This window comes from Macrotis lagotis, chromosome X (genome assembly GCF_037893015.1).
Source record: "Macrotis lagotis isolate mMagLag1 chromosome X, bilby.v1.9.chrom.fasta, whole genome shotgun sequence".
Classification (NCBI taxonomy): Eukaryota; Metazoa; Chordata; class Mammalia; order Peramelemorphia; family Peramelidae; genus Macrotis; species Macrotis lagotis.
Window position 1 is genome coordinate 420,838,982 of NC_133666.1, and position 18,538 is coordinate 420,857,519.

Consider the following 18,538-nt stretch of genomic DNA (forward strand, 5'->3'; position numbering starts at 1 on the left):
TGGTGAAAAATAATTAGGGCACATAGATTGCAGTGATGACTAGAGTTAAAAAAATATAAAAAGAATCCAAGTCCTGATCCTGATTGGATAGATGTTGTATTTGGAATGTTTGATGAAGACCTATCCTTAGAAAGAGGCCATGGCCCAACCTGATTAAAATGACATTCAAGGGTATTTTGGAGCCTGCTTGTACCAGATTTTGAAAGAGTTTGGTGTGACTGGTTATACCTTGGAAATTGGAAAAACTACAAATTTTGTTTTTGATTGTGTGGATTTAAGAAACTGATGAAGAAAATGTTAAATATGCATATCAAGCTTAAAAGTGTTTCATATGTACATTTTATTTTGTATAGCTGGTGGTTAAACATTTACAAGTACATCTCTAGACATGTACAAATGAAAAATTAATTTTTTCCTAGATAATTTGAAGTTCCCAAAACTTAAATTCTTAATTTTCTTCTAGATTTATAAAACTCCAGAATAACAATAGCTCTTTCTTGTCAACTTGAACGTAATTTCGAACAAGACTATAGAGACTATCCTATTCATTATTTGAATAATTTCTATAGCTTACATAGTTGTGCCTAGCCAGGATTCTGATCGGTACATCTTTTCACACTGATTTTTAGTGACTTCACAGAGCTTTCCATTTCATATCTAAAACTCACTATGCCCTTCATATTCATGACTGCTGAGAACCTAACCTCTACTCTGTTCACTTCCCAACATTCAAGTCCTCTACAATTTCTTTTATCAAGAAATTTTATCAACATCTAATGGTCCTTATTAAGGAGCAGTCATGTGAATCTTAGAGGGTTGGACAAAATAACACTGAAATCTGTCATCCTAGAATACAACCCTTTATTAAATGCTGCTTACTATAGTCCAGATGATGCTTACAAATATAGACAGTAATAAAAGAGCTTTTATTCTACCAGTGGAAGACAACAATATAAAAATGAACTGAATGGTGGAGAATGGGAGCGGTTGAAGGTACCTTGCTCAGGGATATAATAGGAAAGTACAGAGAGTCAGGAGCCTCCTGGAAAGAAATGAAGCCCCTGCTAGCATAGGTGTTTAAAATGGAAGTTCTGGGAGGGACCAATCAATTGGAGGGAGAAGCTCCAAAGGCAAAAGGTAGTTATGATATGAGAAGTCCACAAGTACAGTGAACTTTCTAGATACCCAAGTGGAGTCTAGAATTCTATACTATTATTTATATGACACCATTCAAGTACTTGAGAATATGCACTTTAATTCTGAATATTTTTATCATTTTATTTTGCATTTATACTTCACTAGGGACATATAAAAATAAATTATTTTTTGTTTTAAATTTACCTTGGAGACTATCTAGTCCAGATATCAGCAAACTAAGACCCATGGGCCCAAGACCCACCATATAGTTTTGTATGACCCATAGCATAAATAAAAACTTGAAACACTTTTAGCTTTAGGCCTACAAAAACAGGAGGCAGGTCTCAGATTATTGCTTACTGACCCTTGATGCTATGGAACCCCTTCATTTTAAAGAAGAAATGGGGTACCAGAAAAATGAAATGTCTTTCCCTGGATAATTTGGTTATTAAGTAGAAAAGTAGAAAAGGTTCTAGAGTCCTCTCACTCCCAATCTAATTCCTTTTCCACTTTTAAACTTTGTTTACTATCAAGTATTGAATGTATTATTGGATACAGTTGGTTCCTTTTATTTCAGGGGTACATTCATTGCTTTCTCTGTATACATATATGTGTGTGTGTGTGTGTGTGTGTTTGTGTGTGTGTGTGTGTACATGTATACTAATCCTAGTACATGGTAGAGAGATTCCCTACACTCAAGCCGAATATTAATAAAATGAATAAGATAAAGAGAAATATAGATGTCTGAAAATCTTTATCATTCTTAACAAAGATTCAATGATGGTGAGCATGCTAGGTCCTGTTTAGGTCTTCATTTGAAGTCAATGGGACCATCTCTATGTATCATCAAGATTATCATTATATCTTGAAAAGTATCTCAAAGGTCCTCTGGTTCTTACTGAGCTTCAGAAGTAGCCACAGTATTTTCAAGTTAGACTGAATTGCTATTCCAGAGCCAGAGAGTCTGGCCACATTTGAATAGCCAAAGAAGATTCTTAAATAAGATGTTCATTAGCTCATCATAGTTTCAAAGTGGGAATTTCAGGAAATCAAAATCATACTTATCTTTCTATTCTGTTCAGGTTCTAACCTTATTATTTATTAGCCATGTGAATTTAGATCAATTGCTAAACCTCTTAGATCCTAGGTATTTTTAACTACAAAATGCTAATCATACCTGATAAGGTGATTGTCATAATTAAATGACCTAATGTTTCTGAAGCCACTTTGAAAACTTTTCAAAATTGTACAATTGTAAGGCATTATTACTATTATATGCCTTTTTTATTATTTTACACTAAATTTCTTTATGTACAAGAATTTCCACTCATAGAATGTAAACTCTGAAAAACATACTTAGACTTCATAGAATCTCCAAAATAATTTATGAAAATGCCTTTGATATGGTAAGCATAAAATATTTGTTGAATATATTAATTAATCACCTAGGCATGTTCACTTGAAGTGGGTTAACTTTAAAACGTTTGCCTTAAGTTTCTAGAAAGTACCTACACTTTCTAGTAAGTGCCAAGCTTATTTATTTACTTGATAATATGGTTTTGGCTATGGATAACTAAAATTGGATGATAAAAGCAAATCTTTATTTTCTTTTATTTTATTTCCTTTATTTTCCTTTAAAATTAAAATTCTAATAGATTAGCATATCATAATTCATTAAATATATTCTACTTGAGTAAAATTTAAAGAAAGATAAGGCATGGCAGAAATGAATACTCTTTTTTTCATTATCATAGTACTGCCAGTTACTATTTGCCTAAACCTTACTCTGATTTAATTTTTGTTAAGTATCAGAAATCATAGTCCTGTTTCCATTCATACTTTTGAGTCTATACATTTTTAATTGTAAACTTTCAAACTTCATCTGTTTATTTATAGTTTTAGAAAGAACAATTCAACTTTTGGAATACCTATCCTGGATATGCTTAAGGAAAATTCAGCATCTGCCACTCATCTCTGCTCCCCAATTGACTGTCCTTGTTTTGATAATGACCTCACCAAAAGAAAATCCTATACTTCCTTTATCTCATATTTCATTCTAGTATCTCAACTTCCCAAGTTATTTTTAACACCAGGGAATTTTAAGTCATTTCTTTATCAGCAGATTCTGATTCCTTTGTCAGTATTGTCTCAATAACAATTTTTCATTGTTAAAGATAATGATGATTATTATTAAACTGCTTTGAAAACCTAAGCACTATATAAATATTTCCTAACATCATCATCATTATTAGTAGTATTGGTTTTTGTTATTATTGTTACAGAAGATAATATACAAAGTACACTAAGATTTATGATATATCTTAGATTCATCATCCCATTTATATCTCACACCAATCCTGTGTGATAAGTAGTAGGATTCCCCAAAACCATTTTACACGTAAGGAGATAGAAATTAGGTGACTTGCCCAGAGTCTCAGTTGGTACATATAAGATTTGCCCATATCATCCTGATTCCAAGGCCTACAGAGGCTCTTTCTGATAGAGATCACTTCCTCAATTCTGGCACTGCTTTGCACAAGGTCTGTCCTGTGGTTATAATGTTTATTTAGGAGAAACATCATATTTCTGACTCCTCCTTCTTACCTCTCTTTCTCTTCCTCATCCATACTAAAACCCACAGGTCAATCTTCTACTTTTATCTTAGCTCATAATGGCAGAGAACTTAGAGTAGGTCAAAAGTTTAGTGTTAGAGACAGAAGCCAGCCCTCCTATTTTCTGGATGAGAAAACCAAATCAAAGAGGTTAAGTGATTTGCTACAGCTTATACAGGTTAGGAACTCAAGACCCTCTAAGTTAGTCTAAGTTTGATACTCTTTCCCCAATAAGTCCCTTTCAATGGAAGAGACTAAACTGTGAAGTTCTGGCAGATAATTTTGGAGGGGGGCAGGGTAGAAGGGCTGTATTGTTTTATTTGAGGTGTTTTTTGAAGAAGTCAATTCTTTCCTTTTGAATGTTTAAAAACTATCCAATCATTTTAAAATATAACAAAGACAAGAAACTGTGGCAAGACCAATAAAAGTCATAATATAATAAAGTCATTCACTTAAAGGCCCATTCTGATGTTTCTTCATGTGAAGATATCCTGAGTTCTCAAAGGTCGTGTTAGTGAAGGGTTTTAGCAGCCTGCAAAGTCTCTGAGTACCAGCCCACTGACAAAATACATTTCCACCATTCCTGGATGAACCTAGCAAAGTTGGGACAGACACACACCCAGAGAACTGGCCATTAATTGTTTCCATTTATTTCAATTCAACAAGCTTACTATGCAAAAATAAAAAGAAATCAGTCTTTGTTCTCAAGGAGCTTATGTTTAATGGTTTGGCCTGCTGTATCTCATGAAGATCATCTAGTAAATATGTGAATGCAATTTGCTTGAGTAGAAGAAGCTCCCATATTTATAAAATCACCATGAAATTATAGACTATAATATTATTCCTCACAATATAGTTCTATTAGAAAGGTAAAAATACTGATGCAGCTTAGTTGGTAAGAATTCATTGCCAACTAAAGCCCATTTGCAAAAATGGTTGGGAAGATTGACTATGCATGACTTGCCATACCAAAAAAAAAAAAAGATTTCCTAGGAGATTTGCATGTAATTTTAGCACATTTAGTAAAAGTCTAATTAGTTTGTGATTTGTTTAAGTATTAGCACAAAATTTTAAGTAAGAAATATGTTTTCTTAGTGTAAGTCAGTCCCTTGTTACTCTGCAGGGTAAGGGGTAGGTATGGTATTTCCCAAAAGACCCTTTGAATCCAGCAAAATCCTTCTTAAACTATTGGATTATTTGGCTGTGTACTATTCAAGTACAGTCTTCATGTTTAATAAAGTTTATTTGTTTGATACAGTATCCTTGGTTTGGAAAATATATTTGTTCATATTCTCCAATCCACAAAATTGGCTAATTCACATTACTTCCTTCTGTATTTAAATAGGAATTGTGAAATTTTCACATAATTTAATAACCTCATTTAGAATTTTTTGATTTATTAATCTTTTTAAAAACAATTATAAATATAGGGGTTCTGGGTAGAATATAGGTTTTGGAGAATTCAATCTTGTTTTGTAGATTAAAAGTGCCATGTGATATTTCACTTTAACTCTGGATGGATTCCTTATATAAAAATAGCTAAAATAATTACCACAGGAACTCACCCTCTTTTGGTCCTGGTGTACTGCTTCATTTTTAAATCAAAATAGCATAGATTTCATAAATTATTATTGTAGTATTTTGCAACTAAATGAGACTTTGTAATTTTAATGAGATTTTATTTTTTTTCTGTTACTCTGAAAAAGTACAATCTAGACAGGTAAATTTCTCTTTCAACAAAGCAGAGCTATTTTTAAAATGCCTTTACAAGGACTCATAGACACACACACACACATATACTCAAACACATGCACACACACACACACACACACACACACACACTCACATTTTTTATCTAGTAATACATGTGGCAATAGTAAAGCCCATAATTTGTCCAGTTCCAGAAAGAGTCTAAGACAGAAGGCTCTTGTGAAAAAACAAACAGATCTCTTAAGCCAAGAACATGGCCTTCTAATAATTTATTATTGTGAAATCTGCTTCACTTGACGAGTTTTCCAACTTTAAATAGAATGAACTATTTCAAGAGTCATCTAAAAGAACTATTTGGACAGAAATTATTAGCATGAATCAAGCAAAGCCCATTGAGTTCCAGGGTTGTTATGTAGATATTAACCAAAATAGAAATCCCAAAGAAGTATTCATTTGGATACTTGAAGAGTATTGGGGCTTTCTGAGAGTATTCTTTGGAAGTATGCCCTCCAGAAAGCATGGCATGGACTTCCCAGATTGCCACATTTGCCAATCATGAGATTCCAAATTCCTGGCACTTTGGTTTGAGTGCAAGCAAAATTAATGAAATACAACATTTACCCTCCTACTCCAAGAAAACTAACTCTGTGTCCTTAGCCTGTTTTCTTCTTATTTCTGAGAGAAATCTCTGTTAGCCAAGAAACTACAATCTGAAAGATGATTGTGTTGCCTGGGGTACTTTCAGATCTGAATCCTTCTAAGAGAATCTGCACATCAGAGCTTCTGGGAGCCTTCAGATCCAGCTCATATTGGTATAAGTCCTTCTTCCTTGCTTAGAAGGGGAGAATAGACAATCTAAAGCAGTACATTTCTCATCCTCATCACCCTGAGCAATCAGAACAAAATATTGAGAGCAGACAAAAATCAATTGGAGAGATTTCCTTCAGAGGTCTGTGTGTGTGTGTGTGTGTGTGTGTGTGTGTGTGTGTGTGTGATATTCATCTCTCTTCTATTGAAAAACAGGCTTTCACTGGGATTAAAAATTGTTTGATTGGGCTACACATTTTAGTACATTGCATTACTTCATATTTGCTTTGGATGACAGATGTATATTTTCTCTGTGCCTAAAGAGACTGTTTGTTTTGTCAAGTACAAGTTAAAAAGAGACTGAAGCTAACCTAGAGGACGTTCTCTCAGATCCTTGATTATATATATCTTTGGTGGTGTGAGCTTTATTGGATTATAGGAGTGTTGTGATTCCACTAACTGTATGTGCAAACAGTGGGCAAAGTACAGAGGAAATCAAAAAGAAGGCTTCTTGATGCTCTGCTTTAAATGGTGAGAAAGAGAGAACCTTTAGCCAGGCTCACGGAATTCCAATTTGGAAGAGAATGAATTTGAGGGGAAGCAAGGCTAAATCACAACATCCTTCTGTTCCTACTTACAACCAATATTTGTTATCTTTTGTCATAATCATTTAATATTCACTCATCCAATAAACATAGTTAGACATCAACTGAATCTGGAATTCTCCGTACTTTTCAAGAGACATAAAGATAACCACTGCCCTCTAAGAGCACATAAACTTTTAATGATAAGACACAATGACAATAGTGATAAAAAAAAAACAGAATAACATGACTTGTATAAAATGCTATCGAAGATCTGAAGATGTGTGAAATTGCTTCCACATAAAGGTATCAAGCAACCTCTCATAAAGGAGATAGACTTAAAGTCTTTCCTCTTTAGAAATAAGTAAGACTTCAAGTATGTATGAGATTTCAGAAGCAAAGGAGATGAGAAAGTCAGCTCTAGAATAAGCAGAAGCTTAGAATCAAGCAAGCATGGGTCATGAATGCCAGACTATGAAGTTGAGTAGACAATGATCATGGTTACAATCAGAATCGTACATTAGAAAATGAATCTAGAGGTTGTGAGGGGGATAAAAAGAAACATAGGTAAAGGTAAAAGATATAAAGAGAGGTTAGAGGGTAATTCTGGGCAAAAGACACTAAGAAGGTCCAAACTCATGACAAAGGGAAAGGGGCATAAAATCATGTCCAAACTTCTGGTTTCTAATCCCACTTCTTCTTTCCAGTTATATAACCTTAGGCAAGTCATTTCTTCTACTTGGTCTTCAGGTCCCTTGTATGTAAAGATGAATACAATAGCTGATCTCTTAAATTCCTTCTGGCATACAAGTATCTATGAAAAAAAGGAGAAAATGAATGAAAAGATAATTGCCTTAGACACTCAGGTCATGGCCTAAAAACCATCTTCGACATCTCTGTATTTTAACAAAGAATTGATGATATTTAGCAATGATTGGATTGCATGATAAAAGGAAAAGGAAAAACTCAAAGTTGGCTCTGGCTCCATTAGTCTCACTAGTAGAATTGCGGTATTCTTTACAGAAATGGGGAAGACAAAGAATTGAAGCATACTCTAATACCAAGTTAAAGAGCACAGGACTAGTTACAGGTCTTTTATACTTTCATAGAGAATTTTTTTCCTGTGAGTTTTTGGGGTGGCCAGTATATTCTCTAATTTCATCTTTAAAACAATTAATCCAAAGGAAAAGTATAAGAAAAATTTCTAATTTTGTCTTCCTATATGTACAAACTTCACAAATACTAGGATATATTCATTGTATTCAAGTCTGAAATCATAATGTAAATGTTGCAGGTTTACACACATATATGCATATATAACTGGAATATTTCTTGGTTCTGAACTGAATCTCATTAGATTTCTTCACATAAAGCCAAATTAATTTAGTTTTATTACTACCTTTCATTTAATTTTATGTATAATAAGCTGGCTAGACTTTTTCAATTGAAGTTCAGGATTTTCTCTTTTTGTTGTGCCAGAAAGTACATTTTGAATGTCTCATTTATGGTTTGATGTAAAAGCTCTCCTGCTATTCAAGTCTTCTTAGAATAAAAAAACTTTTTATAGACAAGAATAGGGTCTGCTTCAGGTAATTTCTTCTATATCCTGCCAGCTACCACAGTTTGCTCCCACTTTCATATAGTACCCCAGAGAATCTCGATTTTACTTTCTGCCTTTTCAAAGTGCCCAACTAGGTTAACCCTCTTATAGCAGCAATATCTCCATGCTCAAAAGTTACCCATTTTTCCTATTCCTGTCCTATCAAAATTCCTCTTAAAGGAAAATAATGTTTGACTTTACATACTTGTTAAAAGAATTTTTATTTTTTTTCATTTTCAATGAGAGAAGAAATAAGTGAATTAGAAAATAAATACTTCTTAATTGAAAAAAGTTTAATTTTTTTAATGTTATAGGGGGAAAAACTGTTTCAAATAACCCCCATTGAGGTATGAATGACTTATTTTGTTCATCATTGCAAATCTATCTTAAGAGGAGGACGTATTAATCCAAATGAATATAGTTCTAAATATGGCATTCCAGTGGAGAGGAATATTTTGAGGATATGAGAGCTTTAATAATCTCCTTATTTTATATTATGGTTCATTTGACTCAATCCTAAAACAGACTCTGAGCAAAAGGGATATAGGAACTATATCCCTTATCTCAATCTCTTATACTATAATTCCCATTAGAGAGTCATCTCCAGTTGTCCTGATCCATATCTGACTATTGGACCCAAATGACTTCAGAGGAGAAAATGAGGCTGGTGACTTTGCATAGCCCTCTCTCACTTAAATCCAGTTCACTTACATGTCATGGCTCCTCCCTGATGTCATGGTCTTCTTTAAGACTAAAAGTCAATCAACAACAACAACAATAAAAAAATAACAGCTAAAAAAATTTAGATTATCAGATCTTGTTGAGATTATTCCCTCTACAGAGCATAGCTTGCTCTGATCACCCTAATTATTGAAATAAAGTTTGCCAACCTTTTTATTAGTTCTACATGATTTAACATATATATGTGTGTGTATATGTGTGTGTGTATAAATCCTAGCAAAGCTAAGAATTATGGAAGATGTAATTTATATTAATCAAATTCCATATTTATAAAGATCCATAAAAGATAATAATAAAGATTTATCCTCTTTCCCTTCCCCCCAAAGTGGGAAAAATAAATGCTTCAGGGAGTTCTAACTGTTTTCAAGCCATAAGTACTGGACACATTTAGTTAATTAAGGCAGAAAAAAAAATGAACTGGCTCTAGTGCTGTGGTTGAGCCACAAAACAGTAGCAAATACGTGACAATAGCTCTTATTTGAGTTATTCTAGTGCAGAGCCACAAAAGTTAAAAATTGTTGCTCTTTCACATCTCTACATACAAAGAAGATAAACTTGCCTCTTGGTTGTTTTACCATTATGAGATAAAACACTTCCAAAGTCAGCCAGCATAGACCAGATGGTGTACCCAAGCTTTTGGCCTAGGAAAGCCCTTGAGAACCGGCACAACTTATAGGAAATTGGATGACAGAAAGTGTTAGAGATGAAAAAAGAAAAGAATTTTATTCATTTTTCTCTAAAAGAGAAATTTGTAAAATTACCTATAAAATTGCCCTTGTAAAAGGGCAGGTCTAAACTCAAAAGTCCTTCATGATCCTTTGATACTAGTTTTAATTCACATTGTACTTTGCCTCTTCTTATATACAGCCCTGCCAAGATGGACTACTTTCTATGACCTGTTCAAATCCCAGCAGTATCTGGCTGCTCTTGAATTTTGCCTTTTCCATAAAATGTCTTTCCCCTTTTTTCATTATCACTTTTTGTTTGTAATGACCTGGCTATACTAACCCTGTCATATAGCTACTATCTATACTGCCATTTCTCCATCTTCTGATTATGAGAATTCTATCTTTCCTTCATAACTTAGAATAGTTACCATTTCCTAACTTCCCTCATCTTCCAGCCTAGTAATTACATTTCCTCCCACCACCCCAAAGATCTCATGGGGCAGTTTTATTCACTCATCAAGATCTACTTTAACATTATGATTGTTTACAATTATTTGTGTTGTGTAGAAATAGGTTAAAAGCTCCATGAGGGTAGGGACCTTGTTTATTTAATCTTCATCTTCTTTTAGCATTTAAGAATAGTGACATAAATACCAAATATTTTTTTCATTGTACTGAGGTATTCTGATTTTTCACCATCACTTTTCTTCTTCAGCTTATTGCCAAAAATTAGCATAGTCTTTATCCAGTGGACTGTTAGATTTCTGCCCTATTAAATTAAAAATGAAATTGAACGTGTATATATATTCATACACATATAGATAAAGATATAGTAGTCTCTGGTTTCTGTCATAAAATGCTTGTCTATGTCCTTTATTTAGAAGAAAAAAGTGACAAACACAACCAGTCAAAGGGATTTTATCTAAATCTGCTGAGACCCAATGCATCAATAAAAATGTCTGAAAGGGATTGTGAATTCAATTTAATTTAGTAAAGATTAAATGATCACCTATGTCAAAAGTATTGTGCTGGATGGTGGGGATAAAAAGTTCAATGTGATTCAAGTCCTGCTTATAGGAGGCTTTCAATCTAATAGGGGAAAGAACTGTAAATACAAATAATTGTGATAGAAGTGTACATGGTAATTGCAGAAAAGTGATACAAAACAGGCAAACTGTCAACAAGTATTTATTAAACATTTTTCTGGGTGCTGAGGAGTTCACAGTCTAATAGGGGAAGCAACAAGAAAACAACTTTTAGCAACAAAAAACAAAAGTGTGTGTGTGTATGTATATATATATATATATATATACAACAAAAGTACACATACATAAAAGGAATTTAGACTTCTATATCTATAATTTAACAAACAGCATAAATATTTATACACACTCTAACAAGCAACATACATGTATATTGTGTACACAAACATGCACACTATATATTACATATTATGTATGTGTGTTTGTATATACACACATGTGTGTATACATTATATATATATATATATATATATATATATATATATATATATATATATATATATATATGCTGTTTCTTAGATTAGCTCCTTAAGGACAAGGATTGCTTTTATATCTCTTTATATCCCAAGAGAAGCTAGATAGACAAATAGATAAATTGTTGCAATATGATATGATTTGTTATAAATATATACATTTGACAAATTGAAGATAATCTCCATAGGAAGGCACTAATATTTGTTGGGACCAGAGATTTTAGCTAAGACTTGGAGGGTGCCAGCAAAGCTAGGAGGGAGAGATTAGGTGGGACAACCCAAAGGAAGAAGTTCAATCAAGGCATGGGAATGACAAAAGCAGAGGCAATGAAAAGGTCTTGGCAAGAATTAAAGCTGCCATAGTCCAGTTTTTCTGGAAAAATAGACTATAAGAAGACATTTAGTATGAGATAAGAATGGAAAGGAAGGTTATGTATTGTGGAGTATACTAATTCTCCATATAATTGAATAATTTTCCTTGTTTTCCTTTGAAAAACTTGTCAATAGGAAACATGATTAAAACAAATGCAATTGAAATTAAGAATAGATTCTTCTTTTTTTTTGTTCTTGGCCCATATTTAGTCATGGTCTTTCAGAAAGAATGATTAGTCACGATCCCCAAGAATATCCTGGAATCACTTTGCCAAAGATAGTCAAACATCAAGTTATCTAGTATTCTCAAACTTCTCAATGTTATGGTACCATACTTTTGTTACTTTTTAAGATAATTTTTCTCTTCCTCTGAAAAGTATTGCATAGGAACATAGACTTAAATTAGATGGCATTTAATTTTTTCCCTTTTGTTTTGGAGTAAGATGAATCCAAAAAAATTTTAAAAATAATTTTCTAGAACCTGTCAATTCCTTGAACTAAAAATTCCTTATTCTCCATAAAAAGAGAAGTGTAAATTATAACTCTCTTCTTTATCTCTAACCTTAGTTCCAAAATATCTCTGCTAAGACAAATCCAAATGTCAAAATTGCCTTGAATACAAAGATTTCATGAGCAGTGTCCTCTTAAACACACATACTCAATGAACAATAAATACCTTTCACACCTTCCCTTTCCTGACACAGAGTAAATTTTTCTATCATGTATTGAAATCAATTCTTTGCTACTTTATATAAAATCATATTTTCTTGTCAAATGGTTTAAAATTTAGAACCAAAAGAATGCTGATACTAATTTGGGGGGTGGGGGGGGAATATATAATGGAGGCGGAGAAGTACTGTTTTAATAGCACTCTAGGACACCAAGGCTGGATGGAATAGGACTAGAATCGAGCTCAAGAAGCCATGTGTAATAGTCTATTCACCAGCCAGGTAAATGAAAACTCTGAAGTTTGTTGGCTTTTAGAATGATTAATGATATAGCCCAGGACTCTTGTCACACTTGGGCAACAATAGACCCTCATCCATCATGATGAGAAAAGCTTTCTGGCATTCAAGTTGGATACTCCTTTCAAAAGTACAAGTTATTCAGGGAATTCCTAGAATCTGCCCTTATAGAGATGATGGAAAAGAAATACTCTTCTTTTCAGTGAACTTCTGACTACTGGAGAACCAAGTAGGGAAGGTTCCTCATGAGGGAGCACTAAGAAAAGAAAAAGACCAATGGAAAAATTTGGAGGAAGTTTTTTCTCTATGTCTTTGAGGGCTTTATTCAAGATAAAGCACAAAGGAGTCTTTACAGGAAGCTAGCAAAAGTCCAATTAGGGAAGTTTAGGTCCTCCTCTCATTCACTGTCACACAAAGGGAAGATCTGGGGCAGGTCTGTCTTGTGGACATGATCTATGCAATACTATGAACAGATTTCTTTTCCATGAAACGTCTTTGTTTATTTGAGGGAGCAAATGGTGGATCATCTAGCAGATGTCTAATTAAATATGAATTGTGTAATTTCCCAATCACTTTTCTCTTTGGGGATATAAAAGTATAGGAGTCAAAACCTTAAGGTCCTCAGTATCAATGATATACAAACAGACTTTTCTTTTAATGTTCCTTTAATGAGGAAAACTATTTAATTGCTTTTCTGTTTGATAAGAAAGAAGTCAAGGTAAATGTCTTAATTAATGGAATATGTCACTTTCAGCATAAGATTTTATATCCCCTTTAAAATACTGTTTTGAAGCATCCAGGTGGTGCAGTTTAGATAGAGTTCTAAAATCAGAGGCAAGGAGACTTGAGTTCAAATCTGGTCTTAGACATTTATTAAACATGTGATCTTAGACATGTCACAACCCTGTGACTACCTCAGTTGTCTCATCTATAAATTGTAGATAATAATACCAACTACCTTCCAAGATTTGTTGTGAGGATCAAATAAGATATTATCTGAAAGGTGCTTTGCAAATCTTAAAACTATTATGTAAATGCTGGCTATTATTATTGCCTCCAAAACATGGTTTCTAGCTCTCTGTCTCTAGAATTAAATTCACTTAATCCTTCTGTACTTCATTTTGATCATCTGTACAGTGAAGAGATTAGATTAGCTCCAATATGTCCTCTGGCTCCATACTTTGGTGAATGTACAAATCCATAAATAAGATGTCAGAAATAAGAGTCTATCACAGACAGTTTAAGTCAGGAAATTTGTTGAACTTATGAAGTGTCTTCAGGGTTTCCAGTTTTTTTGTTGATTTATTTTAAAATATCTACATTGCCATTTTCATACATTTCTCTTCCATGTTCTCTCCTTCAGTCTTCATTCCTTGAGAAATCATTTTTTACTATCTATTGTCCTAACCCATAAATTTTTTCTGTCAACATTCTGAAATGCTTAATGCCTTATATTGATGTTGGCCCTATCTTATATTTGACCACACAGCAAAATGTGTTGACATAGTATGTGAAGGACTCTGGATAACCAAATGTGCTGAGCCAAACTCTCCTGTATTTGCCAGGGTCATAACTTTAGCTCAAGATATTCTCTTAACTCTTTCTATACCAATGGAGAGTTATGAAATGTGCAATTCAACAAATATTTATTGCATGTGTTCCAGGGAATATGTGCTCCAGGGAATATGAAGGTGAAAAAGTTAAGTAAGACTCTGACTTCAGAGAGCCTTCAGTCTTGTAGGAATGAGGCAAGTACACAAAATGACTTAGGTGTAAACCAAAGTAAGAAAATGGCCAGTATGTTGTTTCAGAGGTAGGAAAAATTATTTCTAGATGGGGGTGGGGGTGGGGAGCAAGATTCAAGAAAGATGTCATGAAATAAGTAGAATTTTAACTGGATCCTGAAGATAGGTTTTTCATAGACAGAGTGCAGTAAAAAATTAGAATAGAGAATGGGGAGCATAGGATATACTCCAAATATGAAGAACAATCTGAGAAATGATAGAAGAATGTGAATCAGGTTTTACGGGTGAGGTTTTTTGTTTTGTTTTGTTTAATTGCCCCATTTGGAAAGAGATCCCAGCACAGCTTCACTACCACACCTTTACCTGGGTGTCCCTTACTGCTGTTTACCCCACTTAGAATATAAATTATTTTTAATACCATTAATACCATTTAATACCATAATTTATTTTTAATATCTTTCCCATTGCTTCTTTTTGTATCTTCAGTGCTTAGCACAGTCCTTCCATAAGGCAAGTACTTAATAAACACTTATTACCTACCTATTGCAAGGAAGGAAAGATTTCCATGCAAGAAGTGGTCGGCATTGTCATGTTCTGTAAGAGGTCAAGAAAAATAAAGATTATAAAAAAGACACTGGATTTCTTAATTAGGGGGGAAAGTTTCAATAGGTTGATAGATGTGGAAGACAGATAGTTTTGGGGTGAACAAATTTTAAGAGATGGAGAATCAATGAGTACCCACAACTCTTTGTAGAACAGTGAATCAAGGAACCATTTATTAAATCCATATCATGTGCTCAACACTGTGAATATTGTTGGGAATGCAAAGAAAAATAAAAAATGTTCCTTCTTTTCAAAGAATTTACATTGCTAATGGGAGAAATGACATATAAAGAAAAGATACATGTAATACAGAGGGAAGGTAGTCTCAGAGAGGAAAGCACTAACATTTGGGGAAACCAATAAATGCCTCTTGCTTGCTTAATATGAATTTTTAAAGAAGCTTAGGAAAATCACTTGTTATTTGGAGAAAGGAATGGAGTGGGGAGTGACCTGAGACAGGGAGTCCAAATGAAAAAGCTTCCTCCAGGTAAGAGATAGGTGATATGGGCATAACTAAGATTTAGGCTATGTGAAAAGAGAAAAGGGGACACGTTGTAGATGCTGTGATGGTATTTTCAAATGACTTCTATATTATCAAGAATGAGGGATTGATTCATATCCAGAGAAGGAACTCAGGAGTTTAAATGTAGACCAAAGCTTTCTATTTCCAATTTTTAAAAATTGTCTTAAATATTATGTCTTTTTTTCTCTCTAAGGATTTTTTTTTCTGTTTGGATTTGATTCTTCTTTCACAACATGATTAATATGACTCTATGTATAGTGTGGCTGTAGAGATATATAGCTTATATTAGATTGCTCTCTGTCAGGGAGATGGGAAAGGGAAGAGAGGAAGGGAGAGAGAAAAATGCAAAACTTAAAGCCTTGCAAAAAATTGTTGTTGAAAACTGTCATTGCATGTAGCAAAAAATGAATAAAATAATATTAAAAATAAGCTTATTTAAAAAAAAGAATGAGGGGCTGAAAGTTAGATTGAAGTTGTGAATCTAGATAATGACATCTTTAACAGTAACCAGAAAGTTGAGGAGAGTGACTTTGGAGGAAAACATAATGAATTCTGTTTTGGACACAATGAGTTTCAGATGTCAAAAGAACATCAGTTCTACATATCTAAAAATTTATGATAGAACACTGAAGTTTAGAAGAGAGACTAAGGTTATATATATAAATCTGGGAGGCATCTCCATAGAAATGATCATTGAACTCAAGGAATTTGATAAGATCACCAAATGGGAGAATGCAGAGAGAATTGACATGGTTGAATATCAATCAGTAGAGAGTGAGATGGAGTAATCATACAGGTAGGGAATGAACTAGTAAAGTAGAGTAGAAAGAGATGAGATTTTAGACAAGGCTAAGTAACATGGCATAGGAAAGAATTTCTTCAAAGAGATTAAATCATATTTGTAAGAAGAGGGACTACAGATTTGATCCTTGTATGAATGGGACCTGCTAGCTTTGCCCTAGCACAAAACCACAGATTATATTTTTAATCCTGACTGACTCTGTTGGTCAGAGATCAGTTTGTTTTTCACTTATAATTTGCAAACTAACAGCCACATGGGCAGAAACAAGAAATAACAACAGTTTGAAAAGGTAGATATCCTGCGTGCCACTATATATGATCTGACACTACTTGGATTTTGCTCAACATGGAAATATATCTCATAGTCTTACAGGCTGCCAAAGTACGGTAAAATTGAGTTAAAAGACTAGAATAAAACTTATATAAAATTCCTTTTATTAAGTTTTCACATATGATCTGTTTCAATTTTGTCAAATCATATATCATCCTCTTTCACTTCCTTCCTAAGATATTTTTCTCCAAAAAAAGATGGCAATAACCTGTTTCTTGAAATGAGTTCCTGGGAGCATCTGGGTTGCACAGTGGTTAGAGCACTGGCCCTGTATTCAAGAGGACCTGAGTTCATATCTGGCCTCAGACACTTAATAATTGCCTAGTTGTGTGACCTTGGGCAAGTCACTTAACCCCATTGCCTTAAATAAATTTAAAAACAGAAAAGGAAAAAGAAATCCTATGTAACTAGGGAATTGTCCACTACATACAGAGAAATTAAGTGTCTTAACCCAGGACCGCACACTAGCTACACACTAGTAGATGAGATGAAATTCAAACCCAAGTTTTCCTGATTCCAAGGCCAATTTCCTGATCTACTATATTACCTTTGCCTTTCAGAGAATTATATAATGAACATAATTTTAAAGCTATATTTGGAAATCAGTAGGCAAAAGTATGTCTCCCAAATCAAACCCAACCCCTGTTAAAGCAGAAAGTAACAGCAACTGTAAATATTTTTTTAAAGATAGAAATGTTCTAAGGAAGAAAAAAGACACTCCCTTTAACTAGGGGAAAACATTACTTTTCTTCAGAAAATTGTGTCTTCTGTCATTTTCCAAGAATGTTTTTTCTCAAAAAAAATAAATTTCTATAGAAAAGTCCATTGGCATTTAGAAATTTAAATGAAGAAAAAATGATCAGGTAGTCTAAAATCTTAAAGCTGCTGGACCATTCTTTGCTGCTCCTTCATAATAGGCACTAAACTTTTAATGCTGAGAGTTTCTAACTGTTACTTATAGTTCATCAAAGTAATTGAGATTTTTCCTATTTCAAAAATACATTATTGGAGTTGGCATCTTGTGGTCATATAATTATGTTAGAGATATTAAATATGTTTTAGACACAAAATTGTAAATATAATACTGAGGAACTGTGAACTTATTACCATATCATTAAACCACATTTTCCCCCAAGAGCAAAGTGTTTTTTTTAACTTACAAGAAATATCTTGCCTTGCAGTAACACACATGTTTAACATTTTTTAAAAGCCACAATATTTGACTGTGGTATTGGGTTTCTAGTTATTTGGGTTCACAATGCTGGGAATGTGATGAAATATAGTTGTTAATATCAGTAAACATTTAATGAATTAATAACAAACTCGTTCTCACAAAAAAATGGATCCATTCTGACAGTTTGTTGTTTTAAAGGCATGGTATGGTATTTTTAAATAAAAAAGAAAAAGTTTCCCTGACTAAAAACATTTCATGGCTCTGCTTAGAAAATAGAAACTTGAGGAATAAAAATGTGACCCCAATAAAAATCTGCTCATTCATTGATTGATTTACTCATTAAACATTTATTAAGCTATTGCTGTATACAGTTTCAGTGAGCTAAGCACTAGAAAAATAGCAAGTTAAATCAGACCTAGCTACATGCCTCAAGGAACTTCTACTATAGTAGAGGTCATCAGATTACACAAAGAAAAGTATGTAGTTGGTGTTTGATGCACCCTTCATTTAAAAGTATCATTTCAGTTAGATTGTCAACAAACATCTACCAAGTGTTTCAAATTATTGAAGAATCAGTATAGTGTATTCAGCCAGGGATGGATTCAACAGAAGAGGAGCAAATGTCCAAGATAGGGAAAATCATAAAATA

At 33.4% G+C, this 18,538-nt stretch overlaps 1 protein-coding gene and 1 long non-coding RNA gene across 3 annotated transcripts in view; one reads left to right on the forward strand and one right to left on the reverse strand.

Annotated features, from left to right (window-relative positions):
* TOX (thymocyte selection associated high mobility group box) overlaps nucleotides 1-18,538 on the forward strand; it is a 322,052-nt gene that overhangs the window by 196,522 nt on the left and 106,992 nt on the right. The gene's annotated exons all lie outside the window — the stretch shown is intronic.
* Nucleotides 3,404-18,538, reverse strand: part of LOC141497325 (uncharacterized) — a 120,878-nt gene continuing 105,743 nt past the window's right edge. The window contains exons 3-4 of the long non-coding RNA XR_012471297.1: nucleotides 14,998-15,051; nucleotides 3,404-7,664 (exon numbers count right to left, since the gene is read on the reverse strand). This is a non-coding gene — a long non-coding RNA (uncharacterized LOC141497325). The remainder of the gene's footprint in view (nucleotides 7,665-14,997; nucleotides 15,052-18,538) is intronic.